Source organism: Lytechinus variegatus, chromosome 4 (genome assembly GCF_018143015.1).
Source record: "Lytechinus variegatus isolate NC3 chromosome 4, Lvar_3.0, whole genome shotgun sequence".
NCBI classification, from domain to species: Eukaryota; Metazoa; Echinodermata; class Echinoidea; order Temnopleuroida; family Toxopneustidae; genus Lytechinus; species Lytechinus variegatus.
In genome coordinates this window covers 58,476,357-58,492,610 of record NC_054743.1, presented here as the reverse complement: position 1 = coordinate 58,492,610, position 16,254 = coordinate 58,476,357, and the positions used below count along the sequence as shown (strand labels likewise).

General features: G+C 38.3%; 1 long non-coding RNA gene across 1 annotated transcript; it reads left to right on the top strand.

The window, feature by feature from the left end:
* The first annotated feature begins 4,420 nt into the window (after nucleotides 1-4,420).
* On the top strand, nucleotides 4,421-13,726 carry LOC121414394. The gene is made up of 2 exons (XR_005969854.1): nucleotides 4,421-9,588; nucleotides 10,519-13,726. It is a non-coding gene; the product is annotated as an uncharacterized LOC121414394 (long non-coding RNA).
* The last annotated feature ends 2,528 nt before the right edge of the window (nucleotides 13,727-16,254 follow it).

Sequence of the window (16,254 nt, the reverse complement as noted above, 5' to 3'; positions counted from 1 at the left end):
GGGCGGGATGGTAAACATAGGCTACTAAAGTGAGGCTTTTTTCTGTACTCACAACTCAAAACGAGTAACTTTGGGGTAACTGAGAGTCTTTATGAAATACATTTTCCTTAAATAATGGCCACTTGAGATAATTCACGTGAATATCCTTTAACCTACATGTAGAAAGAGTCGACTCTCTTAAACTAGTTGGGCAAAAAAGACCAACTTTTAACCAACCCTGGGCAACATACTGTCCACACAATTATCCACTATTGTTTAAAATATGTCCAAATTGGGTAATAAAAACTAATAATTGGGTAATGAATTGAATTTGCTCAATTGGATTATAATTTCCTCGGTAGTAATTTCTGGAACAAATTACTAGTTGAAATAATATTGAAGAAATCAAGAAAAAATTTTTTAGGAATTCTCTAAAAAGTTATTTGCTTTTATAAATTTAAACCACCAACATGTAAGTCTCCAGTAGATAATTAATACAACTAAGATACTAAAAAAATGTTGATAAGACTTTACAAGGAATATATTGCAATTTATTTTTTTTTTCTTAAGTAAGCATTTTGTAATATTTGTGGGGCCAAGCTAGATTAGCACTTGTGCTTTTTTTCTGGTCCCATTTACCATTGTATTGTTTATAGGGCCTACATGTGTAACTGTTATGCAATTTGCTTCATAACCTGTAAACAAGCAAATATTGTTGGTAAATAAATCAAATAAACATCACATATATTTTACCTACATTACCCAACACAGTGGATAGTATGCTGCCGAACATTTTAAGTGTGACCAAGATTGCACTCGATATAATGTCAATAAATATGATTTTATATCCGATCTTGACCCCTATGGGATGAATAAAAAATAACCATTATTTATTGATTTTATGGTTACATTTCTTCTTGAAATGAAGACCTGCTTTAGTTATTTCATTGTATTCTATTAATTGTGGATATGTATTATTTTTAATGTAGTCTTCTTGGTTTATTTCCTATACTATGTGTCTTCTTAAAATGTAAGCAGAGATACGATATCACCCTCACACTGATATGAACATTTCATTCGCTTTACTTTTGATTCCGAAATCTTTAGGGCAATTAAAATACCCATATCATTAAAGATCAAGTCCACCCAAGAAAATGTTAATTTGAATACATTGAGAAAAATAAAAGTAGCATAACGCTGAAAATTTATCAAAATCGAAATAAAAAATGGAAAGTTATAACATTTTTAAGTTTCGCTTATTTTTCACAAAACAATTCAGTGACATGCAAACGAGACAGTCTGCGATGTCTTTCACTATTTCTTTTGTTTTTCAATGTTTGAATAATACAATATATATATATATATATATTTTCACATAATTATATTTGACAATAAAGACCCACTCGACTGAACCATACAACTATTAAACAATGCTAATTCCACATGTCCAGAGTGGAATTATTGTTTCACTTGACGATGAGAAAATTTAAATATTTCATATCTTACATAATGAAACATAAAAGAAATGGGTGTATGACATCATCAGTCTCCTCATTAGCATACCGACCAGGTGGGTGTTTCATAAAGCTGTTCGTAAGTTAAGAGCAACTTTAAGAATGACTGGTAATCCTTTCTTGTGGTAAATGTTTTGTTGAATTAGAGATGGTTTAGTGCTTAAGAAAGGATCACCAGTCGTTCTTAAAGTCGCTCTTAACTTACGAACAGCTTTATGAAACGGCTCCCAGGATATGCATATAACTGTTTTGTGAAATTAAGCAAAACTTTAAAATGTCACAACTTTCTTCATCAGATTTTGATGAAATTTTCAGTGTTATGCTATTTTTCTTGTCTTATTCAAATCAATTTTTTGTTGGGATGAACTTGTCTTTTAGGGATACTTCCTAATTTAGGACTCTAGATTTAATTTCTTTATTAATGTATGTCCATAATCTGGGAACAAAGTATGATATGATCATTTGAACAATATAAACAAAATGAACTTATTTCTCTGAACTGTCTTAAGGGTCAATGAAATTGAAAAAAACAAGGCAAAAGCGATTTTGTGTCTCGCCCACTTATGAAAATAACCAGAAATATCGTGATTTGCGAGGGCACGCAACAGAATTGTATTGAAACTTAATTGTGAAATGACTGGGATGGAATAACAATTGACATAAGAGCCTTGCACGTAAACTTTAATGTTGACCTGAAAATGATCTTTGACCTTACCATGTGACCTCCGACTACAGCATAACATGCAGGTCCCCAAGTCCATCTACCATCCAAGTTTGGTTGAAAAGCGACTTACGGTTGCGGAGTTAGGTGTCATAAGAGAGTCTTGCATGTAAACTTTAACGTTGACCTGAAAGTGACCTTTGACCTTACCATGTGACCTCCAACTGCAGCATAATATGCAGGTCCCCAAGTACATCTTCCATCCAAGTTTGGTCGAAAAGTGACTTATGGTTGTGGAGTTATGTGTAATTAGATTTGTGACGGACGGACAACATTTGGATCCCTAGGTCTTGCCTTCACCTCTGGTGGGCAAGACGAAAATAATTTAAAGGGTATTGATTTATCTTTAATAGTATACATATTTCCTCTATATTTCATTCCGCTTGTTGCGTACCCTTCAATCTTAAAAAGATTACGAAATTGCACTCATATTGGTATATCATTTCGATGAAAAAAATAGGCTCCCTTTCATTTGCACCGGTGACAATTGCTCCACTGTAAATTCTACACAATAATGGGATGACCAACTTTAACCCTGGATTTAACACTATACCCTACCCTTAACATATCCCTCAACCTACCACAGAGCTACCAAGTCTCACGCATTATGCGTGAGACTCAAGCATTTTGGACTCTTGTTCATCCCCTCCAATCTCTGTCTCACACAACTATCACAGCCTATCCCCATATACATTGTACGCAATGTCTGTGATCTCACTCAGATTCACAGAAAATCTCACACATAGCTGGTCTTTGAACTTGGCATCTCTGCTACCATAAAACCCTATTGTAACCCTAACCCTATATCCTAGAGGAAATTAGTACCCGAAGCAATTATCGCCGGAGCAATTATCGCCGGAGCAAATGTCATGTCACCAATTAATCATTGTACTAGAGACTCCACACAACCTACTATAAAGGCTTTAAGATTAAGCTATATATCTTTTTAATTAAAATTTAGTGTAATCCTGCACCCCTTTAAAATAATAAATGTTTTATATGGAGGATAGCAGCATAAGTGTGCATTTTCAGGTGGGCAAATGTCGCAGGAGCAGCTGTCATTGAATCAAATAACATGAAACACATCCAAAAAATGTCAAATTTCATATGGCTTATATTTATTGTTAATCATACACAAAGTACAAATTTGATACATGTTGACAATATAAATTATATAAAGATACAATTTCTAAGTGTATGGCAAGTTCCCCAAAGTCTGTGCAGTCCCCCTGGTCTGCGCACACGCGTTTCTAGTATAAGAAGATAAGCAATGAACACACACTTTACACATGCAATACATAGACAGATATTCAGTAAAAAATCCGACTAAAAATGGTGGAAAAATAATTTTAAATTCTATGAAATGAGACCCAATTGTCAAATCGAATCTATACAAAAGCAGATGGCAAAATTAATACTAAATTTTCAACTGCATACATGATTTATTTGGTTTCTCAGCTGAAGTTTTTGTGTTTTAAAACTTTCTAATTATACTTGCTTCTAGACATGTACATAGCACTTTACACTTACTTTTATCAGAAGTCTCTAAGCACTCTAACAGAAATGCAGCATAATTAAACTGGCTCTAGCAGAGCAACTACAAAGGGCGCTGCGTTTCAAGGAATAAATTTTTAACAGGTACCCATTCACCTCACCTGGGTTGAGTGCAACACAATGTGGATAAATTTCTTGCTGAAGGAAAACACTTTAATACCTTAATAACAATAGTTAGAGTTTGGTTTCATAGATGTGGAACAAGTGTGATCTTATCGGCCCATATTTCTGTAAATATGTCAACAATTATCTCAAAATGTTTTTCTGTGTTTGTTTACAGTATTATCTTGGGATTTGGATGATGGGATTGTTTGAAATAAAGACATTCACAATAATAAAATATGGATTCCATGAATAAATTTCTTTTCGAGTGTGGTATTTTGAAACTCCTCACTGAAAACTAAGAGGTGCAGTGAGGCAGTCATAATAATATACAACCAGCTTGATTTGGACAGCAGTGGTTATGGCTACAGCCAAGAAGTCCTATGTACCAGGTGGACTTGCTATTAAGAGGAAGGTAATGGGCAATTTCAAGTTCAGTGTTGACCTTTTGATGTTGGTGTTAGGTCAATTTTTACATGATTATAACACCAATCATAAAATGAAGATTGTCCCCAAAAGTCACTCACTAGTTGTTGAGATGTCAATAATGGGATCTGGATCAGTTTTACAAACTCTGAATAAGTTTTGGATCTGGTGGAAGAAAATTTCAACACCGGACTTGAAATCGCCCAAGGACTCTTACCATGGATGTACCTCCAACACAAGCACAAACAATTACAGAAGGACCATTCAACAAGAAGCAGCCTTGAAGGCAGAGTTAGCTGTGATCAAGAGAATGCCATCGAGGTAAAAGAGGCCACCGGTCAGAGCTTAAAGAGGCAGTCCATCAGTTTGCCCTGAAGAAGGACAAACCAAGTTCAAAGAGCCTCAGTAAGAAGGGTTTGTTGAGATATAAGCAGCATAAGATGTGGATAAGAAAGATGCAGAATCTTGTACATCACAACTGGACAACATTCTAACGGCATCTGAAGGTGAGACGATGTCATGATTATGTCGCAACCATGGTAAAAAAAAGTAATTCCAAGGACAAAAGTAGCTGGGATAAAGATAATAATTCCAAGAATGAAAATTGCAGGGATAGGGACAGTAATACCAAGGACATAAGTAGCTGGGATAATGACAGTAATAATTCCAAGGACAAAAGTAGCTGGTGGGTGTTTCATAAAGCTGTTCATAAGATACGAATGACTGTACGCATGACTGGTGATCCTTTCTTGTGCTATGTGATATCCCTAAGTAATTGAGATATGACCCGAGATCATGTTTCAGTCGTGCGTAAAGTCGTTCGTAACTTTACGAACAGCTTTATGAAACACCAACCTGGGCTAAAAACAGTCATTCTAAGGACGAAAGTAGCTGGGATAAAAAAAATTCCAAGTACCAAAGTAGCTATAGGACAAAGACAGTAATTCCAAGGACAAAAATAGCTGGGATAAAGTCACCAACCCATTGGCACCGATGGCTCAATTCTTCAACAGGAAGCACAGTGTGGTATCAGAGAAACTGGCTGTAACTAGCCAGCTGCCCAGGCTTGAGAGACCAGGCATTCAAGGTGATTAACACACTGTGGACAATGCATTTGATGGCATGATCGATGCAAAGCTACACTATTTTAGTATCTATGTTGTGGGCGAACCGAAGGAAGTCATTGAACACTACCTACTGCTGGTACAAGCAATGCATATCGGAAAGCATGGGACCTATTTGCACAGAGGTATAGGAATGGAAGCATTATGGCATTCACTTAATTGACATATTCTTGGCATTTTTTTTTATCACTTACTGTTATATTTTTACAAGGTTAAAACCAGCTTTGCGTCCATTTTTTCCTACTATATTTCCCCCCTTCTGTTGGTCTTTTCAATTTTTTGCCTTCATCTGCCCCTCCTTTACCTTTCCTTTCTGTTTCTTTCCACCCACTCTTTTCCCGTCACTCTTTTTTCATCATTCGTCCTATCTCATCCTCTTTTTTTTCTTTCTCTTCCTTTTCTCATTTCCCCTTTATTTTTGTCCCAATATTACATGATTATACTTGTAATATATCATTCAATGCCCTAGTTGCGTTCTGTTCGAATTACACTTTCACACTTCTTGACGTTTGTACATGCTTCGTTGATCAATATGTTACTTTTTAAAGTTTCTTTTTTTTTGGTATATCTTTTATGATTGTGTAATATGATTATCGGTTGGTTGTAATTGTTTGCTGTTATATCATCTTTATAATATTGTACTTTGCCTTTGTTTATACTGTGCACTGGATTTTTCAGTCTTTGGACTGTTTTCCCAGTTTCTTATTGAATAAATACCATACTACTACTACTACTTCTATGCCCAAGTCATGGCTACATATTCTCAGACTTTCTGAAATTAAAAAAAAAGAGTTTTAAAGTAGCTGTGACAAACATGAAACCAGCATAATCAGTCATCATCATATCAGCCATGTTCAGCCCACTGCAGGGCGAAGGCCTCCTCAAGTTGGTGCCAAAGGTGCTTGTCTTGTGCTGACGCAATCCAATTTATACCAATGAATTTTGTGAGCTCGTCACTCCATCTCAATTTCTGTCTACCCCGATTTCGTGATCCTAGCCATGGTCTCCATTCTGTGATGCGTTTGGTCCACCTATTATCATGTGATCTTGCAAGGTGGCCAGCCCATCTCCATTTCATTGATTTAATTGCTTTGATTATGTCTATTACTTTAGTCTGGTTCCTAATCCATTGTATGGTTTTCCTGTCACGTTTTGATATCCCTAGCATTATACGTTCCATACTGTGTTGAGTGGTTTTTAATTTCTGTTCCATTTTCTTTGTTACAGACCAGGTTTCGGAACCATAGGTCATTGCCGGTATAACACATTGATTAAAGACTTTTCTTTTAAGGCAAATTGGCATATTGCTCTTCATAATGTCATTGAAATTCCCAAAAGCGATCCATCCAGCTCTTGTCCTCCTTTTAACTTCTTCCAGTTGTTCATGATCCATTCTGACATGTTGCCCAAGGTAGATATAATGATCTACTCTCTCGATTTCAGAATTATCCATTATGATTCTTTGCTCCGTAACAAGTATGTTAAACATTACTTTTGTCTTTTTCATGTTGATGTTCAGCCCTACTTTGTTACTTTCAGTGTTGAGATCGTTAAGCATATTTTTTAGCTTGAGGCCATCATCAGTGATTAGAATGATATCATCGGCAAACCTTAGGTGATGGAGATCATAATCAGTAATGCATGCCAAAGCCCATCAATCGAATGGTTGCGTCAGGTCATGGTTGTAACAACAGAGAGCTGGAGAAGGTATGGAACAGTTCTTGTGTGTCTAGGATTGGGCTCTATTACAAAGTAATATACCGAATATATGTCACATGTAGCTCATGAGGACACATTAACAGAACACAATCTCTTTAGGGACAAATCAGAGTGGAGGACCATGGACAAACAGCTATGTGCTCGGTACAAAAGGAATCTGATGTTTCTAAAAGGACAGTGGAAGGTTCTAGTCAAGTACAGGTCGGTATCAACGACTTGGAAAAATACTTCAAGCTACGATCCTTGGTGACAGAAGGTACCCATCTCAAGTAGTTTATCTCCACATCAAGCAAGGAAACATGTCTTCTCCTTGATTCCTCTTCTTTCTTCAGGGAAGCCTCAAGATAGCGGAGTTTGCTAGAACAAGAGAATCTGCCGTGTTAGAAGAATCGCGTGCCTGCGGTTCAATGCGAGTCTGGATGAACTCCTATAAATGGGAGAAAAGCTGCAATTTAAAATGAAAGCCAACCGTCTCTTCTTCAACGATGAGTAGAGGTAATTGCTCGTTAAATTAAGCAAAGAAAGATGGCCATTAGCAGACTTCCCGATAGTTCCAAGCAGAGAACAAAGTAGAAGAATATGTATTATGCACACTGCATCATTGGTGTTTGTTCTTTTATGTGCACAGGGACCATGTTCATTGTTAGCAGCCATAGCATCAGAAGCTTCATAGCCCAGAACAACAAATAGCAGTCCTGCCAACCTGAAAAAGAACATTTCAGTATTTTAAAGCTGAAAATCAGTATTTCAGTGAGGAAATCAATATTTAAAAAAAAACATAGGACAAGACATAAAGCTGAAACTTTAGAAATCAGTATTTTACATGAAACAAACAGTATTTCTCTCACTTTTCAGTACTAAATACTGAAAATCAGTACTAATTGGCAGCTTTGAAATAGACTAGGTTCTTATTTATGAACACGGTCAACTCTCCAACATGCCTACCGTTGACTGCCCAATACCCGGCTGTGACTACTCCACACCAGACCTTGATGCTGCCCTCTTAACTACCCACAGTACCATTTACACCTCTGGACAAGCCGCAAAGGTTGAGAAGGTCAAGAGACCAACGATTGCTGCTGCTGCTGCTGCTGGCACCAGCGAGGAATGGGCATACTTCAAGTCACGGTGGTCCGACTATGTTGATGCCACTTAAAGATCACTGGGAAAGACAAGGTTGTACAGCTTCTTGAGTGTTGTGATGAGCCCCTACGGAAGGACCACACATGAGCTGCTGGTGGCAGCCTCACCAACAAAACTGAGGATGAGGTGCTGTTTACAAAGTTGTGAAGAAAGAATCATTCAGAGAAGGAAAGGTTCTAAAAAGTACAGATGCTATCAGGGGAGGGGCACAGGCTACTGTGGTAGATGCTATAAAAAGGACTAAATAAGAACCTTGTCTATTTTTTGCTCTGGGCTATAAAGCTTAAGGTACTATGGCAGCTGACAATGAACATGGTCCCGGTGCAAATAAAAGAACGTTTATACCAATGATGCAGTGTGCATAATACTCCCCCCAAGTCTTTGGTGTGTATTGTAGAGAAGACGGCAATACCGGAACAAAGACTGAAGAAGTAAATTTAACGAAGATGGTGCAATGTCGAAATGTGTCCATAAGCAGATAAGCTCCATGTATAAAATCAAGAACCATGGGAATAACATAACTAAGGAACGTGAAAACAATGTGCAAAGTCAACACCAGTGAGTAGTAGCCGTACCTCGCAATACGTGTGAGTACCGTACTACATGTATGCAGATTATACTAGCAATCAGCATGCCATCAGTTCAGTGACAAGGCCAAACCGAGAGATTTCATTTTCAGCGAACTTGCCTGTAAGCACGTTTAGCCGGAAATCATATTATGCAGCCAAGTGGAGGACCGTTTTTATAAGTAAGAACCTTGTCTACTTGTTGCTCTGGGCTATGAAGCTTCAGGTGCTATGGCAGCTAACAATGAACACGGTCCCTGTGCAAATAAAAGAACAAACGTTTACAACACTGATGCAGTGTGCAATTTGCAATTTACTCTGCCATTGGATATGAAGAAAACAAATAGTTGTCTGCATTCAATTACACAAAAAGCAGTCAATATGTTTACTGTACATCTTCAAGTAAATTACCCCTAGTCTTACGGGTTTGGTATGTGTGGAAAGATGTCATAAGCAAATATTGGCTGTGGGCCGAGAAGCAGGCATGCAAGAATGAAAATTTAAAAACTAGTTGTGATGAACATGAAACCAGTATTATCAGTAATGCATGCACTACAAAAAATATGTCATGTGCAGCTCATGAGAACAAACCAACTGAACACATTATTCTTAGGAACAAACCAAAGTTGAAGACCATGGCCAAACAGCTATGTGTTCGATACAAAAGGAATTCCATGTTTCTGAAAGGACAGACGATGTGAGAAGTTGCCGGTATCAGCCACGGATGTCAGAATAAGGAGGTAAAAGAAACCATGGAAGTTTCTAGTCACGGTATCAACAACTTGGAAAAGTACTTTAAGATACGATCCTTTAGAAGATACCCAAATCGAGTAGTATAATCTCCACATCAAGCAAGCAAACCTGTCTTCTTCTTGATTCCTCTTCTTTTTTTAGGGAAGCCTCCAAGAAGGTAGAGTTTGCTAGAACAAGAGAATCTGACGTCTTAGAAGAATCCCTGAGCCGGCCTTTTAATGTGAGTCCGGATGAACTTCAAATGGGAGAAAAACTGCAATTGAAAATGAAAGCCAACCGCCTCTTCTTCATCAATGACTAGAGGTAATCGCTCTTTAGATTAAGCAGAGAAACATGGCCATTAGCAGACTAGCGGATAGCTCAAAACAGAGAACAAAGTTGCGAAGAAAGAATCATGCAGAGAAGGAAAAGCTTCTAAAAAGTATGGATGCTATGAGACGAGGGGCAGAGGCTACTGTGGTAGATACAATTTAACTCTGCCATGGGATATGAAGAAAAAAAATTGTTGTCCGCATGCAGTTGCACAATAAGCAGTCAATATGTTTACTGTTAAAATGTATGCCTACCCACAATATCTTCCAATAAATTACCTCTAATCTTAGGGATTTGATATATGTGGAAAGATGCCTCATGCAAATATTGGCTGTGGGCCGAGAAGCAGGCATGCAAGAATGAAAGTTTTAAACTAGTTGTGACGAACATGAAACCACTATTACCAGTAATAAATGCAATAAAAATATAAGTCATGTGCAGCTCATGAGGACAAAGCGACTGAACACTCAGGCTTAGGAACAAATCAAAGTGGAAGACCATGGCCAAACAGCTATGTGTTCGATACAAAAGGAATTCCATGTTTCTGAAAGGACAGACGATGTGAGAAGTTGCCGGTATCAGCCACGGATTGTCAGAATATGGAGATACTATCTATTCAGACTTGGAAGGAGGTTAAAGAAACCCTGGAAGGTTCTAGTCAAGTACAGGACGGTATCAACAACTTGGAAAACTACCTTAAGATACGATCCTTTAGAAGATACCCAAATTGAGTAGTATAATCTCCACATCAAGCAAGCAAACCTGTCTTCTTGATTCCTCTTCTTTTTTTAGGGAAGCCTCCAAGAAGGCAGAGTTTGCTAGAACAAGAGAATCTGACGTCTTAGAAGAATCCCTGAGCCGGCCTTTTAATGTGAGTCCGGATGAACTTCAAATGGGAGAAAAACTGCAATTGAAAATGAAAGCCAACCGCCTCTTCTTCATCAATGACTAGAGGTAATCGCTCTTTAGATTAAGTAGAGAAACATGGCCATTAGCAGACTAGCGGATAGCTCAAAACAGAGAACAAAGTTGCGAAGAAAGCATCATGCAGAGAAGGAAAAGCTTCTAAAAAGTATGGATGCTATGAGACGAGGGGCAGAGGCTACTGTGGTAGATACAATTTAACTCTGCCATGGGATATGAAGAAAAAAAATTGTTGTCTGCATGCAGTTGCACAATAAGCAGTCAATATGTTTACTGTTAAAATGTATGCCTACCCACAATATCTTCCAATAAATTACCTCTAATCTTAGGGATTTGATATATGTGCAAAGATGCCTCATGCAAATATTGGCTGTGGGCCGAGAAGCAGGCATGCAAGAATGAAAGTTTTAAACTAGTTGTGACGAACATGAAACCACTATTACCAGTAATAAATGCAATAAAAATATAAGTCATGTGCAGCTCATGAGGACAAAGCGACTGAACACTCAGGCTTAGGAACAAATCAAAGTGGAAGACCATGGCCAAACAGCTATGTGTTCGATACAAAAGGAATTCCATGTTTCTGAAAGGACAGACGATGTGAGAAGTTGCTGGTATCACCCACGGATATCAGAATATGGAGGTACTATTCAGATTTTGAAGGAGGTAAAAGAAACCATGGAAGTTTCTAGTCCAGTACAGGACGGTATCAAAAACTTGGAAAAATACTTTAAGATACGATCTTTGGTGATAGAAGTACATGGCATTTTGAGAACCATAGTACCAACGATCCGAATACACACACAGAATGGTTATGCACTTGGAAGATGCCTTCATGAAATAAAGCAGGAGGCCTCTGGTTACCCGTCATGCTAAGACTGACGAAGAGCGACAAGCCTGTATACAAAAATTACACGGAGCATGAAGGCATTCAACTAGATCCTTCCAGACAAATCCTGGTCTTTGAGCCGCTTCTAAAATTATTATCAATATACTGTGGGGTAAATTTGCCGAACGGGATAACCTAACCCAAATAAAGTTCTTGACTTCTGCAAACGACTTATTGGGCTATCTTAATGACAAAACCATAAATGTCAAGGACATTTTGATTCACAACAAAGACATTCTTGAAATGTAATTCTCTAAGAGCAAAGGCTTTGTTGCTCAAAACGTGAATGCCAATATCATCATCGCATTGTTTTCTAACCTTATTCTGTCCTTCAATCGTTAGATAACAGAGTATTGTATTGTGATACCGACTCTGTGGTCTTCAAAACAGATCAATCCTAACACATCAACAGGTAACTTTCTAGGTGACCAGACAGACGCGCTTGATGAGAATGGGGAGGAGTACATTAATTCAGACTTGATTTTACTAGCCTCTACCCGTATATCAATAAATTTTCTAAATACCCTATCGGACATCCGAAAATCTTACGATCAGATTTCCCTCCAATAGAAGAGATATTTGGCCTTGTCAAATGTCATATCATACCTCCCAGGAGTCTAGTTCACCCCGTCTTGCTATTCAGATCCGAAAAAAATTGACGTTTCTCCTGTTTTGCACATGCGCGGAGACCCTCAATCGAGTCCCTTGTCACCATACAGATAGTGAAAGGGCTTTAGAAGGGGTCTGGGTGTCAGAGGAGATAAAGAAGGCGTTAGAAATGGGGTACACTGGTCTAAAAATCATTGAGGCATGGCATTTTGAGAAGCATAGTATGTACGATCTGATTACACGCAAAGGAGGGTTATTCACATCGTATATAGATGCCTTCATGAAAATAAAACAAGAGGGGTACACTGGTCTAAACATCATTGAGGTATGGCATTTTGAGAACCATAGTACATATGATCCAATTACATGCACAGGAGGGCTATTCGCATCATAAATAGATGCCTTCATGAAAATAAAACAAGAGTGGTACACTGGTCTAAACATCATTGAGGCATGGCATTTTGAGAAACATAGCACATACGATCCGATTACATGCACAGGAGGGCTATTCACATCGTATATAGATGCCTTCGTGAAAATCAAACAAGAGGCCTCTGGTTACCCCTGTCATGCCAAGACAGACAAAGAATGGCAATACTATATTGAAAACTAATGGAACATGAAGGCATTCAACTTGATCCTTCCAAAGTTGAAAAAAATCTCGGACTTTGAGCAATCGCTAAATGATTATCAATGTACTGTGGGGAAAATTTGCCGACCGGGATAACCTAACCCAAACGAAGTTCTGGACCACCGCAAACGACTTATTGGTCTATCTTAATGATAAAACCATTGATGTCAAGGACATTCTGATTCACACCGAGGACATTCTTGAAATGTACTTCTCTAAAAGCGATGGTTTTATTGATCAGAACGTATAATTGCATCGTTTACCACTGCCATGAAACCAGTATTATATGCATGCACTACAAAATATATGTCATGTGCAGCTCATGAAGACAAAGCGACTGAAAACTCAGCCTTAGGAGCAAATCAAACTGGAAGAACATAGCCAAATGTGTGCGATACAAGAGGAATTTCATGTTTCTGAAAAGGCAGATGATGTAAGAAGTTGCTGGTATCAGCCTAAGTTTGTCAGAAAATGGTGGTGGTACTACTCAGATTTGGAAGGAGGTAAACAAAACCCTGAAAGTTTCTAGTCAAGTACAGGTCAGTTTCAACAACTTCGTTTTCCACCGCCTCGGCACGTTTGAAGCTGTACTCCGTCCTCCAATTGTTAGATGACAGAGTATTGTACAGTGATACGGACTCTGTTGTCTTTAAAACAGATTAATCTTTCTCGCACATCAATCCTCCAACTGGTAATTATCTAGGTGATCTGACAGATGAGATCGACGAGACTGGGGAGGAGTACATTCAGACGTTGGTATGTGGTGGACCAAAAAATTAATACAAGACAAATAAAAAACAAGATCACTTGTAAAGTAAGGGGATTTACCCTTCATGGCCTGAGTTCATTGACAACCACCCACGAGACACTGAAAGAACTGATTCAAGATGGAGAAAATAAACGTACCATTGACGAATCAAAAATAGTTCGGGATATCAAAACAAAAGCCCTACATATGGTTCAATCCAAAAAGGATGATCGGGTAGTATTCACAAAACGTGTTTAAAGAATTCTGGACTGTAATAACCTACTGTCACATTGATATTCCCCAAACATGGTTTAAAGAATAAAAGCGACATCACTCAGCAAGGAGGCTTCTTCATTCCTCTCATTTCCAATCTCGTCGGTCCCATCCTGGGTGCTCTTTTGAACCTTGTTACCGGCCGTAGATAAAAATAGAACTTGTCTACAGATGGAACATGCTCGTAAAATGGTTTTGGTCCACCAAGAAATGTAAGAACTATACAATTTCCACAATCGAGGAAAAAAAAAAATCATGTCAACAAACTCGAACAGATAAGAACAGTGCTTGGACGAACAATTTAGATCTGTATGGTAAAGCACAACTTTTCTTTCAAAATTTTTGAAGCTGTGACGAAAGCAACTGATAGAGCAAACCTTCCCGAGTTGGAACCTTTAAGGTTCAACCTATCAAGGCGATCTCCAGATGGAAATGCACAGATCTTTTCTATCTCCAGACTGGAGGATGGATCCAATATCTCGACATGTCCTTACTGTGATGGCCGCCATCACCTCAAATGATGTGCAAGGTTCATGATGAAACCTATCGAAGAGAGAAAATTATTCTTCTTGAAGAGAATGTGTTTTGGTTGTGCTCTTACAGATGAACTTTGTGGTAGAGAATGTAGAAACAAGAGAGTGTGTAGAAACTGTGGAGGTAGACACCTAACATGTCTACATGAAAATAGGTTAAAGAAGACAGAAGACTAGGGAATTCCCGATCAAGGAGCCAACACAACAAAAATGAAAATTTGATTTGATATTGTGTAATTCTATGTTTTTCCACTTTCTTAATCTCTTCTTTCCTCTTCATCATTTCTCTTTTCATTATTAATGTAATAATTTCGCTAGAGTTGTCACGCGACAGCGATGGTGAAGAAGGGGATATTGCTGCAGATGAAAGGAGTGAAAGGGCCATATTGTGCCATGGGAGTACGAGCCACTGCCAAGAGGTGAACCAGGAGATAATGTTGGAGATGCGGGACTCCCTAATAATCGTGAAAACAGAATTCATGGGAATGTGGAAGAGTGGCGAGTTTTGTGTTTGATGATTCCAATGAAATGTTCAGCTCACATACAAGTAGATTCCAGGCTGAGACTGGGCAAATCGAGTCCGAGTCTGACTTTGCTTGAGAGGGTAGCTTGAGAGTGAGACTTACAGACCTATAGCTGTACCGACCGCCAACTTTGATTGCTCAACCTGGCATGGATCTCTATTCATTACTTGTTTCAAATCCTTGGTTAGCACATTTGCTCCGGTCCTTATATATCTCCAGGTGCGGATCCAGGGTGGGGGGGGGGGTGAAAGTGCCCACCCCCTGTAGGAATTTAAAAAGAGAGCCTTTTTTTGCTAATTAATATTTTGGTGGATGAATAATTGACCTTAAATTTAGGTGACAACCTTTTTTATATTTGCTTGTCAAATTTCCAATGGATAAATTGTGCCATCACTTTTTGAAAATCCTGCATCCACACCTGATCTCAGAGGGGATAGGGTTAAAGTTAAGTCTGTATTAATTTTAATTCAATAGATCCTAATATTTTGGGATCAGCCATGTCCTCTGAATATACAAGGATTATGGTCTATTCATTTGCGGAGGTTGGGCTCAGGGGCGGATCCAGGATTTTTCAAAAGGGGGGCTCATTTTCCCCGAGAAAAAATTTGACCCCCAAAAAACCCAAAAAAGTTTCAACCAAAAATTAAGGGGATTTCACAAACAAAAAAATTTGACAAGCCAAAAAAAAAAAGGCTTTCACTTTCGAAAGAGGGGGGGGGGCACACTTCTGTTTTTATGGCACTTTTACATTACAAATCTACATTATTTGATAAGGGAAAGAGCAAGGTAGACATGATTGCGAAGCTTTGTTGCTACGTTTTATCACAAAATAAAACAATTTTATCCCTTCATCTCTTTTGGGTTTTCAGGTGTACTTGTGGCTGCTGTCACATCGAACCAAGCTTCAATGCAGGTGATCACGTATGTTGCTCAGAAGTACCAGAGGTAAGGCAGGTAGCAGATGAGTATGGTGCCAGGTTTAGAGACAAGAGAATTTGAGCCAGCAATCCTCAACCCTGTTTCTATGTACATCGAAATAAAACGAAATGAACATATAAAAAATGAGCGATTAACCCAACTACAAATATGGAAGTCATCAACCTCAATTTTCACGCGGTGAATTCGGTATGTTTTGGGTGATGTAAAGTTCATGGAATTATTTTTTTGACAAAGTGATGTCTGTGAACAGATTAATGATGAAGGACGACAA